The sequence below is a fragment of the Haliotis cracherodii genome, unplaced genomic scaffold (genome assembly GCF_022045235.1).
Source record: "Haliotis cracherodii isolate W230 unplaced genomic scaffold, xgHalCrac1.p SCAF_2, whole genome shotgun sequence".
NCBI lineage: Eukaryota > Metazoa > Mollusca > Gastropoda > Lepetellida > Haliotidae > Haliotis > Haliotis cracherodii.
In genome coordinates, this window is record NW_027266275.1 from 79,248,251 (window position 1) to 79,268,007 (window position 19,757).

General features: G+C 41.3%; 1 protein-coding gene across 2 annotated transcripts in view; it reads left to right on the forward strand.

The window, feature by feature from the left end:
• The first annotated feature begins 3,936 nt into the window (after nucleotides 1–3,936).
• The window catches only part of LOC139468546 (uncharacterized), a 48,188-nt gene continuing 32,367 nt past the window's right edge, over nucleotides 3,937–19,757 (forward strand). The window contains exon 1 of one of the 2 annotated variants that reach the window (XM_071250594.1): nucleotides 3,937–4,116. The gene's annotated coding sequence lies outside the window, so the exon portion shown is untranslated. Of the gene's footprint in view, nucleotides 4,117–5,011; nucleotides 5,118–19,757 lie in introns of those variants that run through there. The other variant, XM_071250597.1, reaches the window with a different exon arrangement.

Consider the following 19,757-nt stretch of genomic DNA (forward strand, 5'->3'; position numbering starts at 1 on the left):
CCTGAGTGATGTTTGTGTTGTGTGATCTGTGTCTAGAGGTGTTAAGTGTGATTATACGGAGATAATATTTTTAGTAGCATTTTGTTCCACCAACATCAGTTTACCAGCACTTGTCTATGGCACCGCAATTTGCTGTACAGAGTTACGTACCTTAGGCGTGCCAGAATCCTATGATTATGGGGTTGCATCCCATCTTTCCTCTCACATCCTGGATATAACTAAAATACTGTCCAAAGCCGGGATAAATCAAACTTGTTTATTCATAACAAACAAATTAGGTCCAGGCCATTTGATTAATTAGTTGTTTTTTAAAAGAACTCGTTAAGAGATTGTGATTGATGGGGTGTTTTAATTCCTTGATAGGATATGAATGATTTTGTTTGTTGTTGAACGCTTCACTCTGCAATATTCCAGCTATATGATGGGGGTCTGTATGTAATCAAGACAAGACAATCCAGTGATTGACATCATGAGCATCGATCTGCGCAATTGGGGTACGATGACATGCATCATCCAAGTCAGCAAGCCTGACCACCCAATCCCTTTGTCACTTCTTACAACAAGCGTAGTCAGCACAGTCACTTTTTACAGGCAAGCATGGGTTGCTGAAGACCAATTCCAACACCGATCTTCACAGGTAAGGCTATGAATGAAGTCGTGTTGCTATATTTATGTATATCATTTACCGTGAGTAGATTCCTGTCAGACAAGATAGCTTCTTTTTTTTTTATTTTGATCGTACCTAGACTGTGTGAGATGTTGCTCATTTTATCAATCACTGGTTTGTCTGTCCCAGACTTAATTATATACAGGCTTCCGTCCTATAACAGGATTATTGCTGAGTGCAACAGTCAACAAACACGTGACATGGGCTGTACAGATACACTGTTTGCACAGAAAGCTGGTCATTTGATAGCTTGCAAACTATTTCCCTAATATAGTCATTTAATATTATCAGTCTTCAGGTTTCAGTAAACAAATTCCGAGTCGAAGCTATATTAAGGTATATGAGTGGGCACACGACACAGTCACGTTACAATGCTTTTTAATTAAAATGTTCTAGAGGATGAATATGGCTTTACACAAGTCCAGCAATATCAGGGTGGGGGACTCCAGGAATGGGCTTCACACATTGAACTCCCTGTTCGCTCCGATTATGTTGCTAGGTTTGTTAGCATCATACCCGTGGGTTTCATGGAAGTGGTAAACGTGTGAGGCCTGCATCACTTCGGGCTTTCCTCCCACATTAAGCTGACACACGGTCATATAACTGGAATAATGTTAAAAGCGGCATTAAACCCAACTCACTCACACACTACATCTATGTTAACATGATTAACCTGACACATTGTGATACAACTCACTCACTCACTCGTTCACTCACTCACTCACTCACTCCAGTGGCAAGGTAGTGAGCTGACTATATAAGTCCAGTTTCCACCCTTGCCAAACTAGGCTGGAATTTCCAGGCTCGATCGTAGCGCCACCAGTGGGTGGAAGGGTGGAAACTGGACTTCTATAGTCAGTTAACTACCCTGCTTCGGGAAGATGTCAGTTGCCATGAGATGCCACTGAATGGGTCGGGTGGTCAGCCACGGTGACTTGGTTGGTTGTCTGGTCCAGACGCGATTATTTACAGGCCGCCGTCATATAGCTGGACTGTTTCTGAGCTCGGCGCTAAACAACGAAAAATACCCACAAGGAGACTGACGTCGGAGCAGGGTTTAACGCCATCTGTGGTGTTGTATAGTTGACGTCAATGCGGTAATTGATTCGAAAGATTTATATTAGCAAGCGCGCATCTCCATAACCATCCCCGTTATTGGTCGTTCATAACACCTGTTCACATATTGAGCCATGGCTAGCTGACGCTTTTTATTAAGACATCTGTGTGTTAAATATGTTTATGTGACATCGATGAAACGTCTAGCTGTGAGGGTGGTATGGAACGCCCTTTAGAAGTCACATGTATTAAGCACACTATTGTTAATGTTTATAGGCTACATGTCACAACCAGGCAGCATGTTTCTGCAGGCGTCAACGTGACTAGACTTTCCCTGTTGATACAAACTGACAAAATTGGCTACATCGCTGTCATCACGTATCTCCACCTGAAAGGGCTAACTCTATTATGGTGTTAGATATGTTAGGGTGTGATGCCCCTACCCTTGTCACTTTTGAGAGGTGGGCGGCGGAGTTGAAGAGGAGAAGAGAGATCCTGGATCAGCAAGATCTTCAACTGCCACCATTAAAGAAAATGTTGCTAAAATACATGATGTTATATGCGCTTGGCTACGCGCCACACGTGACATGAAATATGGTACTTGTTGTTACCCTCTCTGGCGCTCGGCATTAAGGGGCTAAAACAAGGACTGTTCGGCTCGGAGTCAGTATACCGTGTCTGAGTGGGGTACATGTACTCATGTTAAATTGCGGCATGGTATCTCAGTGACCTAGCACTATAAATCAGCATTAGTCCGGAACACACCCACGCACGCACGTGCATGTACGTCGCTATATAAGTGCAAAGATTTTGGACGCGACGTTAAACCCCATTTCACCTCACCTCACCCTCACCATGGCCTCTCATGGGAGAGTTGAGAACATTCTGAAGAAGTAACTGAACATGACAAAGGTTTCAGCATGCTGGGTTCCAAGGCCTCTGAATCCTGATCAGAAACGCTCCAGCTTTGTTGAGCAATGTGTACCCATGGTTGAGTCTTGGGTTCACCTCCATCAGCCAGAAACTAGACAACAGACAAAGCAGTGGAAACATCTAACGCCTCCCCCGACGAAGAAGAAGGCAAAAAGGAAAAGTAATGACTTCAGTTTTCTGGGATTCGAAAGGAATCCTACTGGTGGACTAAATGTTGTGGAAAACTCACTAAAGTAGTGTTGTTCCACAAGCGAAATTCAATTCTTTTGTTGCCATAGCTGCAATGCGTGGACATGGCTTTGAACTCTTCGAACATCCTTCGTATTCATCACATTTTGCACCGCCCGATCTCCACCTTCTCCCAAACGCGAAGAAAGAACAGTCTGGCAAGCATTATGCAAATGACGATGACGTCATTTGTGCTGTGAAGGACGTTACACACCACCAGGAGGAAGCACTCTCCAGCAGATGGGCCCAAACAAGCCAGCATTGTTGGCAGAAGTATGTGGTCCTCGGAGGGGATTATGCTGCTAAATAATTAGGAACTCCATCAACGCAGTCCATCAGTCAGGCTTAGAGCTTTTCAGCCAGCCTTCCTACATTACATACCCTTCGTACACGCTTTCTCTCTATATATATACTCTTCAAAAGAAGAAACGCAATGCGGATATTTTTGGCCATAAATGCAAAATTAGCCGTCCAAGAGGTGCAAAATGAAGAGGTATAATGTGTTGCAGTGTCAGTGACAAATATTCCTGATCAAAATGATCACAACAAGGAAATGCAAACCTTTAGTCGGGAAAAAACGTACGATTCGGAAAAACGCACCCATTGCATTAACAAAAGGGCCATGGAGCTGAACGCACTCTCTGACACTATAATTCATTACAGATAGACGCCCAGGAACCAAATGTAGGTAGGGAAGCCAGGTGGATTAAGCGTTAGCTCGTCATTGCGAAGGGCCAGTTTCGATTCCCAACATGGGTACAAATTGTGAAGCCCATTCCTGGTGTTCCTCGCCGTGTTATTGTCGGGATATTGCTAAATGAGGCATAAAACACTCACCCCTAACGTTCAGACCATGTACGATTTATTTATAATAATTATAACTGAAATCACACAAACACTACCCACACAATCGTAAATTAGATTAATCCTTTCATAAGCAACGATCGGTGCATATTAAATTTCCTCAAGATAAACAGGCTCTTGATGCGTGTGATAAGAGCGCGTGCGCAATATCGATTACCGCCGGCACAGCTGTCAGTGACGTAGCGTACAGGAGACGTTCGCCTTTCTATCAGTTATATATCGATCTCGAGGCTACCAACACACATCCAGCTTTCTACACCACCAAATGTGTGTCAACCCTCAAATGAGCGTGACAGAGGGGTATGGAGACACTGACACTTAAACAAGTGAAGAGAGGACGTTGATACCTCAAGAATTGCTGCCAGAAGGTAGGTCATCTTTGCGAATACCCCACATACGCCTCCATTGCACGGCAGTCCCCTAGCGTAAGATGTCGAGAGTCGTATGATGTGAACTGTGTATTTGTCACAGATGTATTTACCGTTAGGTTTTCATTTTTTGTAGTATTAATATGTTCAGTTATTGGAATTCGTTACAAAATTATGTATCGTTTTGTGTATGTTTTGAATTAGTGCATACATTGTCAAAGGTAACATTACATTTAGTTTAGCTTTTAAAATTATTGACCTTCAATGTGTGTGCGCGGAAACCGTACCTATAAACCCCCAGCTAGCTATAGATTTTACCACACTGGCGAATATCTTATGGCAATACAAACAAATGCAACATCTGGGGCCGATGAATTAGATAAACGAAATGTACTTAATTCAAATAGTTATACAGTTCAATGATGTCGTTAAACTTCAGTTAACTGAATGTGCATAGCCTCAGTTCTCGACATTGAGCACGCATGGTGGTAAATACAACTAAGTATCACCTTAGACAACAACAGGGCAACCCACCTTCCTCATTTCATTCATTAGTCAAAGTATATATTATTCATCTTGCAATGTAGGTGTAGGTAGATAAATTGCCTGCCAACTAATGGTTGATTGTCATGCACTCCAAATGACATTTTCAGAATCCAAACTCTGTCACCAAAGCTAAAATTTCTTCAGTTACTGATTAGAATGTTTAATTAGGGATAGTGCCCAATGAGGAGAAATCTGCAATCAGCTGATGCGGTTGTGTAGCTGGGTTCTCTCCATGCGCTGACATGGCGGGCTTAACATGGTTATTTCTGAATCAATATTTTCCGTCAATAATTGCGCGGAGAGCTTGCAATGAACAAACTCCCCCCTTTAAACCCCGTTTATAGCTGACAGCCGGACCTCACTGTAGCTCCCGTTGTTGTTAAACGTCGTGCATTCACGAGAAGAAGAACTTGGATAGACCCACGAATCTACTTGAACCAGGGCTTGTGCATAAGGTAGGAGTTGCAACAGCGGTTAAGTCACTAACGATCGTATATATATTTGGAGTTCCCGATAAGCCCTCTTTTCGACCAAACACCTTCTATTGTTCTCCGACAGCATTGAAAGGTTGCATGAGTGGTCTCACTCGAACCCAGGTCCTTTATAACAATTATAGAGTACCGTTAATGTTAAGACATACCCCTCCGTGACTGATAACATACAGTTTGGATAATGGCAAAATGTGCAGATAAAGAGAGGGATCTGGCACTCTGATGAATGCATTTTTTTCTGAATCATCTATTTTAAACATGACTCATCCACGTCTTGCAACGAAGATGGGCCCTTTGTTTAGCGAGAATAACGCCCATCTGTTCTTTTGTTCTGGTGATGCGTGTTTCGGTGGAACTCTGTATGGCACTGAAGTATATCTAATATACATACACAGAGTAGCCAGTGAGAATTGATTGTGTAGATTACCTTGGAGAACATTCATCCCTGTTTTGTATGTTGTAATGTTTTAATGTATGTTTCATATATACAGTAAACAACGTTTATAACGAACACGCTTATAACGAACTGGCGGATATAACGAACTTACTTTTTTGTCCCGACTATTTGCTGTAGTTATGCTGTATATATGCTTATAACGAACTACGGTTATAACGAACTAAGATTAGCGTTATAACCGTAGTTTACTGTATGTAACAATTCATAATTCATTGCAACCGAAGTATCCACACACAAAATGGTTATCCACGATGTCATTAAAAAACGCCATGTAGAGAACCGGTTTAAGAGGCCAATTAAAGCCAAAGGACTCCACAGACACATTTCACTCGGTATCTTGTGAAGATTCCACAGCATAAGCATTGCTACTAGTGAGTGAGTGAGTTGGGTTTAACGCCAGCTTTTAACAGTATTCCAGTTATATCATGGCGTGTCAGCTTAATGTGGGAGGAAAGCCCGAAGTGATGCAGGTCTCAGACGTTTACCACTTCGGTGAAACCCACGAGCACGGGTATGGTGCTGACAAACCTAGAAACATAATCGGGGCGAACCGGGATTCGAACCCACAATCATAGGTTTCTGGTGTACCCAAGGGACGCAACTCTGCACAGCGAATCGCGGCGCCTTAGACGACTGGGCCCCCCGTGACCCCCATTGCTACTAAGAAACTCTTCAATGAAGTATTTATTGATGTATTGTGTAAATTAGAACAATCTGTTTTAGCGTCAAATTCCGTTTAGGTAGGCAGGTTGAGATTCTTTCATTGATTCATTACCTATTTAATCACCTGTTTTACTATTCATAGTATATATATATTGTCGTATTACCCGTGTATGTACTGTCGGAACTTGTTGAGTGATGACTGTAGAACATGTGTATTATTTGCGGAATGTGGCCCGCTCATCGTTATAAGCTTAGCTACAATCTAAGCCCTACTGTAAGACAGGTGCCAGATGTGAGGTGATCGCCAGGCCGGTCTAGACCTGGGGCAGGATGCTGGGACCAACAGAGGTACATAGCGTTATCAGTGAACATGCCCAGCATCCTCGTTTCATGAATGACTTGCCCGATACGGGATCAGGTGGAATAAATACCGTATTGCCCACGATAAGATTTACTCAGTGTGTTTAAGTGCATAAGCCCAGTACCGGAGTAGTCCTGTGCCATGACTGTGGAATTTATATTTTTTAGGTATTTTTTTACTACAAGCCTAGGCAAGACTTGATCAAACTAACTAAGTCCACATATGAAAACAGCAGAAGAGGAAATGTTCTTTCGGAGAAAAAAATATATGATTATCTTAACGATGTTTTCATTGACTATTGACTATCATTAGAATAGGTATTGTATCTAATATTACGCCCTATGAAATATCATGCCAATTCCATCTCCAAGAACAGGGTAGGTCATTAATAAGGTCTCCCCTTTGATACACAAGTATCATATATTCACTTCAAGTCGGTAGATAGCTTCACTACCATATGGTAGGTGTTATTCTCTGTAAGGCGGTAGGCATTATCTCTTCACTACCATATGGTAGGTGTTATTCTCTGTAAGGCGGTAGGCATTATCTCTTTACTAGCATGTGGTAGGTGTTATTCTCTGTCAGGCGGTAGGCTTTATCTCTTTACTATCATATGGTAGCTGTTATTCCCTCTATTGATGTAGGCATTATCTCTTCATGATCTTTTGGTAGGTGTTATTCTCTGTAAGGCGGTAGGCATTATCTCTTCATTATCATATGGTATGTGTTATTCCCTCTATTGCTGTAGGCATTATCTCTTCATGATCTTTTGGTAGGTGTTATTCCCTCTATTGCTGTAGGCTTTATCTCTTTAGTATAATATGGTAGTTGTTATTCCCTGTAAGGCGGTTGGCACTATCTCTTTACTATCATACGGTAGGTGTTGTTCCCCTATTGTTGTAGGCTTTATCTCTTCAGTATAATATGGTAGTTGTTATTCCCTGTAAGGCGGTTGGCATTATCTCTTTACTATCATACGGTAGGTGTTGTTCGCCCTATTGTTGTAGGCAATATCTCTTCATTATCATATGGTAGGTGTTATTCCCTCTATTGCTGTAGGCTTTATCTCTTCATTATCATATGGTAGGTGTTGTTCGCCCTATTGTTGTAGGCATTATCTCTTCAGTATAATATGGTAGTTGTTATTCCCTGTAAGGCGGTTGGCACTATCTCTTTACTATCATACGGTAGGTGTTGTTCGCCCTATTGTTGTAGGCATTATCTCTTCAGTATAATATGGTAGTTGTTATTCCCTGTAAGGCGGTTGGCATTATCTCTTTACTATCATACGGTAGGTGTTGTTCGCCCTATTGTTGTAGGCATTATCTCTTCAGTATAATATGGTAGTTGTTATTCCCTGTAAGGCGGTTGGCACTATCTCTTTACTATCATACGGTAGGTGTCGTTCGCCCTATTGTTGTAGGCATTATCTCTTCATTGTCATATGGTAGGCGTTATTCCCTCTATTGCTGTAGGCATTATCTCTTCATGATCTTTTGGTAGGTGATATTCCCTCTATTGCTGTAGGCTTTATCTCTTCAGTATAATATGGTAGTTGTTATTCCCTGTAAGGCGGTTGGCACTATCTCTTTACTATCATACGGTAGGTGTTGTTCCCTCTATTGCTGTAGGCATTATCTCTTCATGATCTTTTGGTAGGTGATATTCCCTCTATTGCCGTAGGCTTTATCTCTTCAGTATAATATGGTAGTTGTTATTCCCTGTAAGGCGGTTGGCACTATCTCTTTACTATCATACGGTAGGTGTTGTTCCCTCTATTGCTGTAGGCTTTATCTCTTCATGATCTTTTAGTAGGTGTTATTCCCTCTATTGCTGTAGGCTTTATCTCTTCATGATCTTTTGGTAGGTGTTATTCCCTCTATTGCTGTAGGCTTTATCTCTTCATGATCTTTTGGTAGGTGTTATTCCCTCTATTGCTGTAGGCTTTATCTCTTCATGATCTTTTGGTAGGTGTTATTCCCTCTATTGATGTAGGCTTTATCTCTTCAGTATTATATGGTAGTTGTTATTCCCTGGAAGTTGGTTGGCATTATCTATTCAATGCAAGACGCGTGCCAAAACAATCCTTAAGTTGATACCTAGACATAGGCAGAACCAAGTGTGGATGTTAGCCTGTTGTTATTGCAAGGGAAGACCACTAATTACAGCTAGTTCAATGCATGGCCAGTCAGGTGGCAGGTGGCAGTGGTATAACCACTTTATCTCGCATCCCACACACCGTGTCCTATCTGGCTGCGGCTGTATCATTGATCTTTACAGTCCGCCAACACCGCGAACTAGCAATCTCTTCGCGACCTTGGCAGATAAACAATCAACCGTGTAGGTACTGATGCAGACAAACATACTCTGGGATGTAGGTGATACATTCATTGGTTTCCATGCCATTGTGTTGTATTGCTTGTCGTCATATATACAGGTTTTCTGTGGAATCATGTCAAATATTTCGGCGCCATGTGATGTATTTCAATTATTGACTGAAAGTGCCCTTGTAATAAAATTATGCGATTATATATATATGCTTCAGGGCGTAAAGAGTGTCGGAATGGGACAGATTTCATTATGCGAATTGTCCATTCACATGATGTAATTATCGATAATTCCAGGTCATTCAAACGCAAAGTATGCTAGTGCATAAATAAGGTATGTATTGATAATATATAAACAGTATTGTCATAGTAACCGTGTTTTTTCTCTCTTTGCTGTGTGGTTAGGGGATTACAGTGTTTCGTGAGTTTGTATGTAGCATTGATCACATTCATTTCGCATTCTAAACATGCAGAATTGACGAACAAACATCCCCACCCGATGGAATTGTATTTTGTGTACGTGGTACATGCGAGGTACAAACAGTGCCTAGGAGAGGAGACGGTCTGCATGAGCTCTATGGCAGAATGTCGATGCTCATGATGTCAATCACTGGATTGTCTGGTCCAGACTCGATTATTTACAGATTGCCGTGTTATACCTGGATCTTGCTAAGTGAGGCGTTAAACAGTAACAAACAAATAATGGTATAATGGCACTAGCATATGTCAAGCGAAAAGAAGAAGAGTTATCTCCCGCTTGGTGGCCTTAACCTACCTGAGGCCATCTTGATTAGTTTGTTTCTGTTCAACAGAATCACTGCATTTGTCATATAGTGGTTCTAAACCCCTTAAGGTACGCGTGGCCCAGTCGCCGAGGAAGCTAAAATTCGATCTGCAAAGTTCCATCTATTTGGTGTGTGTTCATTATGACTATTGGTTTGTCAATGCCCAATCTGTGGTCGTCGGTTTCATCAAAGTGATAAACGTCTAGGACCTGCTTCACTTCCGGCTTTCCACCTACATATTTCACCACAAAGACCTCCTTCACTTCCGGCTTTCAACCTACATGTTTCACCACAAAGACCTGCTTCACTTCCGGCTTTCCACCTACATATTTCACCACAAAGACCTGTTTCACTTCCGGCTTTCAACCTACATGTTTCACCACAAAGACCTGCTTCACTTCCGGCTTTCCACCTCCATGTTTCACCACAAAGACCTGCTTCACTTCCGGCTTTCAACCTACATGTTTCACCACAAAGACCTGTTTCACCTCCGGCTTTCAACCTACATGTTTCACCACAAAGACCTGTTTCACTTCCGGCTTTCCACCTACATATTTCACCACAAAGACCTGTTTCACTTCCGGCTTTCCACCTCCATGTTTCACCACAAAGACCTGCTTCACTTCCGGCTTTCAACCTACATGTTTCACCACAAAGACCTGTTTCACCTCCGGCTTTCAACCTACATGTTTCACCACAAAGACCTGTTTCACTTCCGGCTTTCCACCTACATATTTCACCACAAAGACCTGCTTCACTTCCGGCTTTCCACCTACATGTTTCACCACAAAGACCTGCTTCACTTCCGGCTTTCCACCTCCATGTTTCACCACAAAGACCTGCTTCACTTCCGGCTTTCAACCTACATGTTTCACCACAAAGACCTGTTTCACCTCCGGCTTTCAACCTACATGTTTCACCACAAAGACCTGTTTCACTTCCGGCTTTCCACCTACATATTTCACCACAAAGACCTGCTTCGCTTCCGGCTTTCAACCTACATGTTTCACCACAAAGACCTGTTTCACCTCCGGCTTTCAACCTACATGTTTCACCACAAAGACCTGTTTCACTTCCGGCTTTCCACCTACATATTTCACCACAAAGACCTGTTTCACTTCCGGCTTTCCACCTACATGTTTCACCACAAAGACCTGCTTCACTTCCGGCTTTCCACCTCCATGTTTCACCACAAAGACCTGCTTCACTTCCGGCTTTCAACCTACATGTTTCACCACAAAGACCTGTTTCACCTCCGGCTTTCAAACTACATGTTTCACCACAAAGACCTGTTTCACTTCCGGCTTTCCACCTACATATTTCACCACAAAGACCTGCTTCGCTTCCGGCTTTCAAAAAACCATGTTTCACCACAAAGACAAGCATCACTACAGGTGAACAATTCGAAAAATCGGGTTCAACATTTCGAGAGTCGACATACCATGCATGTCGTGCGATTCGCTTTCTCAAAGAAAATGGAAAGCAGGAAACGTTTGAAAATAAAGGTTTTTTTATGTTTAAATATCGTCTTATTATTTCTTAGGGAGTTCATCATGCGATCATCATGCGATCATCATGCGATCAAGATCAAAATTCCGATACTGTCGGATTTGTTTCAAAATCCACCTAAAGAGTTGCCCAATCCTTCATGTATTCGCACAATGCTAGGCTATATGAGTCTCCTCTGTTAATATTATAGGTCCTTGGTAATTTGCTGACTGTCATAAATTACGACTGTGCCTTTTGAAATAGACATATCATGCAGCTGAATAGACTCTTATGAGGACTTGCAGTTTATATTTCATGTACAAATTTATATTCAACTGATGAATACGAGAGTTGTACGAGAGTCGATGCTGTTTGATGTTCTTCAATGGACAAATGCACATGTCATATCCAATAAGATAGTGTAACCTATACTAATACTGCGCGTGAAGGGGAAGAGAGAGCTCTTTACAACGTGGTACCAATTACCAAAGTTTGTGCCGAATCGTGTTCTGACATAATCAATGAAAATGATGGTTTATGGCCATCTCGCTCATACTACCAACCATTTAAAGTAGCATTAATAATCACCCCAGACTACCACAAACCACGATCCGCAGAAGTCTCACAGTACCCAAGTGAAATGATTGCAGCAATATTGTAAATTTCTGTTACAACAGGACAGAGTCGATGAAGTCCATTCATTTGCGGCCAAGAACATACTTTGATCGAGCTTTCATTAGCTCGGTATCCAGCCCTGGCCGACTTCTCCACCGTGCCCCAGAAATCCTACCATGGCCCCTGGGGTGATTGGGAGATCGGAGTGAAGTTCGGGGAGTTGTCGAGTCTGATCGAAATGGAAATACAGACCGAATTCAGAACGAGGCAGCATCTGCGACAACAACAAAAACGATTATGAAACTGAATCTGAAGAAAAACTACATTGGGCTTTGCTTAGATGGTACATGGCTAGTTACATATAGGTATATGTCTGGAAAAAGGAGCTAAATGACCGCGTGAAGGTGTTTAAAGTTTATATTTTGCATATAGACTGTTTATCAAATTCGTTGTCAGTTAAGCGTGCTTGTTTTTTTATCATGATCAATATTACCGTTGATGCCACTATTAACGAGTGATTCAAATTATGAGAATTAATTTGTAACTATTAGATGGTATCAAAACCCCCACAGAAATGCTTACCTATTATATATATGTTTCAATCGACCGAGGAAATAGTTTTCTGACAAGTTGTTGATAATATGATACACATTTGAGCATAAATACCCATGCATTCTAACCGTCCGTCCTGTAGCACATTGGTCAGGACCCACTTTACTTTACTGTTTACTTGCCATTTTTCATAAACATCGCATGAGTGGCAGGTAGAGCAGGATGTGCGTATTTGGCAAACACCTGGTATCAGCACTGATTCTCAGTTATCCATTCACACAACTGTCATCACTGTTTTGCCTCCTACGCCCGGTGGAATCTGTTTCGGCAGATATTCGAGACTGATTATTCTCTAGCGTTAACGTTGTGAATTTCACTAAGCAATCGTTGCTGTATGAATATTCTAACTTTAATGCCTTCATGCAGACTAAATGTCATTGCTATGGTTACTTTGTGCAAGATGGCCAAATATGGATGGAAGTCGGTTCAACATTCTTCACCGTCTTCAGGTAGTGCGTGTGGCCTATCTAGTTAGTTATATGTGTATATATTCAACAGTCAGATATACATTGTATATATTCAACAGTCAAATATACATTGTATATATTCAACAGTCAAATATACATTGTATATATTCAACAGTCAGATATACATTGTATATATTCAACAGTCAGATATACATTGTATACATTAAACAGTCAGATATACATTGTATATATTCAACAGTCATATACATTGTATATATTCAACAGTCAAATATACATTGTATATCTTCAACAGTCAGATATATATTGTATATATTCAACAGTCAGATATACATTCCTTATATTCAACAGTCAGATATACATTCCTTATATTCAACAGTCAGATATACATTCCTTATATTCAACAGTCAGATACACTAGTATTTTCAGCAGTTAGATATACATAGTATATATTCAGCAGTCCGATACGTATGTGTATTTTAGCTTTTAGATATTCATTGAAAATGTTCAGCAGTCAGGTATACACGTATATATTCAGCAATCAGTTATAAACGTGTATATGTTCAGCAGTCACCTATAAACGTATATATGTTCAACAGTCAGCTATAAACCTATATGGGGCGGTCGGGTAGCCTATTGGTTAAAGCGTTCGCTCTTCACGCCGAAGACCCGGGTTCGATTGGTACAATGTGTGAAGCCCATTTCTGGTGTCCCCCACCGTGATATTGCTGGAATCTTGCTATAAGCGGCGTAAAACCATACTCACTAACTCATAAACGTATATATATTCAGCAGTCACTATACACGTATATATGTTCAGCAGTCAGCTATACACGTATATATGTTCAGCAGTCAGCTATACGCGTATATATGTTCAGCAGTCAGCTATACACGTATATATGTTCAGCAGTCAGCTATACACGTATATATGTTCAGCAGTCCGATATACACGTATATATGTTCAGCAGTCCGATATACACGTATATATGTTCAGCAGTCAGCTATACACGTATATATGTTCAGCAGTCCGATATACACGTATATATGTTCAGCAGTCCGATATACACGTATATATGTTCAGCAGTCAGCTATACACGTATATATGTTCAGCAATCAGCTATACGCGTATATATGTTCAGCAGTCAGCTATACACGTATATATGTTCAGCAGTCCGATATATACGTATATATGTTCAGCAGTCCGATATACACGTATATATGTTCAGCAGTCAGCTATACGCGTATATATGTTCAGCAGTCAGCTATACACGTATATATGTTCAGCAGTCAGCTATACACGTATATATGTTCAGCAGTCCGATATACACGTATATATGTTCAGCAGTCCGATATACACGTATATATGTTCAGCAGTCCGATATACACGTATATATGTTCAGCAGTCAGCTATACACGTATATATGTTCAGCAGTCAGCTATACACTTATATATGTTAAGCAGTCAGCTATACACGTATATATGTTCAGCAGTCAGCTATACGCGTATATATGTTCAGCAGTCAGCTATACACTTATATATAGGGGCGGTCGGGTAGCCCAGTGGTTAAAGCGTTCGCTCGTCACGCCGAAGACCCGGGTTCGAGTCCCGACATGGGTACAATGTGTGAAGCCCATTTCTGGTGTCCCCCGCCGTGATATTGCTGGAATATTGCTAAAAGCGGCGTAAAACCATACCCACTCACTCACTCACTCACTCACTCACTCACTCACTATACACTTATATATGTTAAGCAGTCAGCTATACACGTATATATGTTCAGCAGTCAGCTATACACGTATATATGTTCAGCTTTCAGTTTTAAACGTGTATATCAGCACTCAGAAAAAAAGGTCCGCCAGGTGAAGTAGCCTACTTCTTGTCACAATGGATCAATTATTGAGGTGTTGGTGTTATTGATCTCACCTGCCTGCACCTACGGCAGTTTCAGGACGTTCACGGCGATGTCTTTAGGGCACATTTTCCAGTTGCCGTGAAAGTCAATAATCACTTCAACGTAATGGACCGAACGACTTTTAACTATAAATGTTAATGCAATATCCATGTAAGTAATTCAATTGAGGTAAACAGCTTGTTGAGTGATTATGTATCATATATAAAAATCTAATTTGAAAAAAACACATGCATGATGTGTTCTTCATAGATTTGCATAAATATTGAAAATTCAATACTTAGAAATAGTTCAGTGTAGATGTGACTGTAGAAGAGGTAGATATAACAGACACAACGATGGATTGTTCTATAGTCCACCATGCCATCATCTTGCAATTGGCTGATATGACATTTTTTAGTTATTGATACCTCCTCAACGATGTCACTGATGTAAGGCGCGTTGTCTTGTGTCAGCATCGCTCACCCCGTACTTACTACATACTTAAGTGATACACGCTATACAGACATGAGAAGACGGGTTACAAATACGAGGGTTCCATTTACATTTTCCTGTGGTCACTTTCAAAACTGATGAATATGGGACACTCATGATTAATCTCCGATGTTTTGGATTCATGTTTTTACACATTGCACATATACCATAATTTGGCTTGATATATCCACAGAGGAAATTTACTTTCCCAAATTTACGCTTAGGACAACCATAGAGATTGATGTACAGACTACGGTTAATGTTGAACGTTGTTGGCAATATATATTGTACTATGTAGAGACGACATTGAATGTTGAACGTTGCTGACAATAAATATTGTACTATGTAGAAACGACACTGAATGTTGAACGTTGTTGGCAATATATATGGTACTATGTAGAAACGACACTGAATGTTGAACGTTGTTGGCAATATATATGGTACTATGTAGAGACCACGCTGTTGGTAGAGGGTGGTTGGCAATATATATTGTTCTATGTATAGACGACGCTGTTGGTAGTGTGTGTTTGTGTGTGTGTGTGTGTGTGTGTGTGTGTGTGTGTGTGTGTGTAGTACTGTGTAGAAGTAAACGCTGTTCCACGTGCACCCGATGTTTGTAATGCTCCTAAAGGCCGTGTATGTCAACGAGTAGATTGATTCTTGTATTAGGTTGTCTAGGAGAAATCGATAGCGCAGACAAAAGCCGATTGTTTGAGAACAGGTGCTTCATCAGCAGAACCACTGTGATGTCAGTACTTGCTTTAACACAACCAACAAACTGATGTCACAATAACCGTATCATTTGCAACTCTGACTTTGACAGCTAGTTATATCCCTCCAATGTGGCAATCGTTGTTCTTCCTGCCATTAACCTTGTGTGTTACTTGCTGATAGTTATAAATAAATGGCATGACTGTTCAACATTGTTTGAATATAAAATTGCCTGGTGTTTACTGTGACATACACTACGACAATGCATAAATTTGTAAATTCACAAATGTATTAGAGCAGAGAACTGTGTCTTGTCTGTCTATATACACTGCAGCATTTATAAATTGACTGACAGATGTATTTGTGGTTTCTTGAGTTATGAATCACAAACACTGTTTGCAAATCGGTTTATCTCTTCATGCCTCATTGAAGCGAATAATTAATCCTTATAATTAGATTCTACAACATAATGTTCTCAGCAATAGTTTCATCAGATATAATGCTTATCGATCGCACCTCATGTATTAAATTTCATATGTGATATTGATGCGCGACATTGATCATGTAACATTAACATCGTTAATACACATAGACACGTCTCCACAGTCAGTAGTCAATTCTCCACTTGAAGATTCAGGTTAGAATTGGTATTCGGCAACCCATGCTTGTCGTAAGAGGCGACTAACGGGATCAGGTGGTCAGGCGCGCTGATTTGGTTGATGCATGTCATCGTATCCAAATTGCATGGATCGATGCTCGTGATGTCAATCACTGGATTGTCTGATCCAGACTCGATTATTTACAGACCACCGCCATATGGCTGGAATATTGCCGAGTGCGGCGACAACAAACAAAACGCACTGGAAACTTCAACTTGGTTTCTGGTTTCATGAACGAATCAGTAAACACGACTTGACAGCAGTGTGAACTAAGCATACAGATTATTGATACTTGGTTGACGGTTGACTCACGGTAGAAAAAGGCGTTATGAAAGTAGAAAACAAAGTACGCGCTTAAAGAGGCTTATCTAATCTGCCGGGCAATAGAAAGTAAAACACTGGAAAATTGGATTTGATTAAACGATATCAAAACGTTAAGAGGCTGAATACAGCCGCCAAAAACACTGCAACTTAATGTCAAAAACACAGCTATGATACACGTTTCAAATACATTCACCATCGAATAACCAGATCGTTAGTTTCATTTTTAGCCACCAACAAACATGGGTGTATACTTTCGGCAGTTTATATGAAAACGATAGTGATGCTCGTTTAATGCACGTCGTTGTATCCATCCAAATACCACGTTGATGATGACAACGTCTGGTGATGCCATGGCGTTTGGTGTAATAGTGCTCGGAATGCAATGTTCATAAATTACGCCTGCAGGACTAGTACGTCATCCCGTGCTGTCACCTTGAGACCCCATAATAGATACATTGTTGGAGGTGAATCAACCTTTGTGGTGTCTCGCATATTGCACCACGACATTGCGTGACGAGTCGTATTATTGCCAGAGCGAAACTTAATGAAAGCTGAAACAGATAAGGATATATTTGAATGTAGTTTTATTGCGGTTCGTGAACGATATGCCACCGAGTTGGCTTTTAACGATTGATTAAAAGCATCTCTTTAAGTAAGGATCATTTTTCTGTTATTGAGCTTGTCAGTCCACAATATAATCATGTGCCATTGAGAGAGATAATGTTTAGTGTTGATATCTTGTTAATGTGCTGCCCTCGTGTTGCCACGTGTTAACATTGTCCTCGAGTTTCGCACGGTGTTTGGGGGTAGGAGTCTATCCTGGGATTTTATCGAAAAAAATTAATTGTCTCAGAATATTCTTGAAAAACTTAATTATGCTTCAGACTGTTGAAAAAGAAAGAAATTGCCTGTCACAAAAATTGCATTGTTATAACGTGTTTTCCTTACAAGAAAATTCAGGTTCATAGTTTTAAATACCAAAAAATATCTGGTTTTGTGACTGTAGCAGAAAAATTATCCAATCTCGATACGAAATCCAAGGCCACCCTCAGAATATCAAATGGTCGGTCCCTTAGTGAGTGAGTGAGTGAGTGAGTGAGTGTGTGAGTGAGTGAGTATGGTTTTACGCCGCTTTTAGCAATACTCCAGCAATGGGCTTCACACATTGTACCCATGTCGGGAATCGAACGCGGGTCTTCAGCGTGACGAGGCGACCCGAACCCTCTCCTGTCTGCTATGTCCTCGAGCTTCGCACGGATAAAACGTGTTAGCACTGACCTCGCATTTCGGTACTGTCTTCGAGTTTGGAGCGGATAACACTTATCACTATTTCTTGAATTCACGTGGATAACATATGTAATTCCTTTCCTTGAATTTCGTACGGATAACACTTGTAAGTGCTGTCCTTGAGCTTCGTGCGGCACCAAGTGTTGGTGATGTCATTGTGTTTCGTGCGTATAACGTGCGTCGGTGCTGTCCTTGTGTAACAGTGTTATCGGCCCTACCCAAGAGTGTACCGACGGGACAAGATGCGTGTGAAATTTTGCTGCTGTATCGGACGGTAAGATCCCACTGCAGTGTAAAGGCAATGTAAAATTGATCGCCTTGATCCCAATAACCTCTTTATCTGACCCGAGGGGCCTGTCCTTCCCGTGATCGGTCCGTGGGGAGTTCTACTGTCAGTAAGATATCTTTTGGCTGAACCCCTTGTCACTAGCTCATGTTGTCTATCTGGAGCATCGTGTATCTGTCGCGGGGTCCTTCCTATGTGGGGTAGTTCTGGTTCCATCTGTTGTAATGAAGGAGGTAAGGTGAAATGTTTTGCCGTTTATGCCCAATGGAATCTGTTTCGGCGGATAATCGAGACTGGTTATTATCTGGCTTTGACGTTTTTTTTATAGTTTTATTAACGTAGCATCCAAGATTGTTCCACTTCTATAACGACGTGTATGTTTCTTTGTGCGTGCGTGTATGTTTCCTTGTGCGTGCGTGCGTGCGTGCGTGGGTGCGTGCTTGTGTGTGTTTGTGTATGTCTTCTTGTACAGGTCCGGACTAACGCCGGTTTTATAGTGCTAGACCACAGAGACACTATACCACAGTTTAACATGGATACCCCACTCAGGACAGTATACTGACCCGTCCTTGTTTCATTCCTTAATGCTAACCCCCTAGGCAAGGTAACAACAAGTAGCATTTTCTACTGTACTTTGGTATGACACGGCCGGGCTCTGTGGAGTTAAGCATCCCATCACATTAATGGGTACGTAGTAATATTTATTAAATTATGTATAAACTTCCAAACAATGGGCATCCGGAAAGCAAGGTGGTCGGACTGACGGGGTCCGCACTTAAGAGGTTTGGCTATACACGAAGGATTATATAGATAGTCTTTCTGTTCAGATCAATGAACGTACGTCATCCCTACTCCTACAAAGGAGGAATTGGAAGTGTGAAACAAGATATTTCATTTTTTAAAACTGATGTAGATGTTCTTGATCCAATATTCTATACAGCTGGACTGGCCTCACAGTGAAAACATGGTTCTTCTAGGTGAAGTTGGGCGAGTGCCAGTAGTGGCATCATATCCTTGCCGTGATGGCAATGTAAACCTTGGGTGAGCCAAACAGATCAATACAATTCAAGGTTAACCAGTAACTCAGTTGAAATCTTGCTGGTGATGCGTTATTTGGGTCGGCGCCATGCATCAAGGTAATGTATTTGCCCATATCTTGCCCAGACAACGCGGAGAACACGATGTAGCGATACTGCCACCATCATATTTTGCCCTTGTATC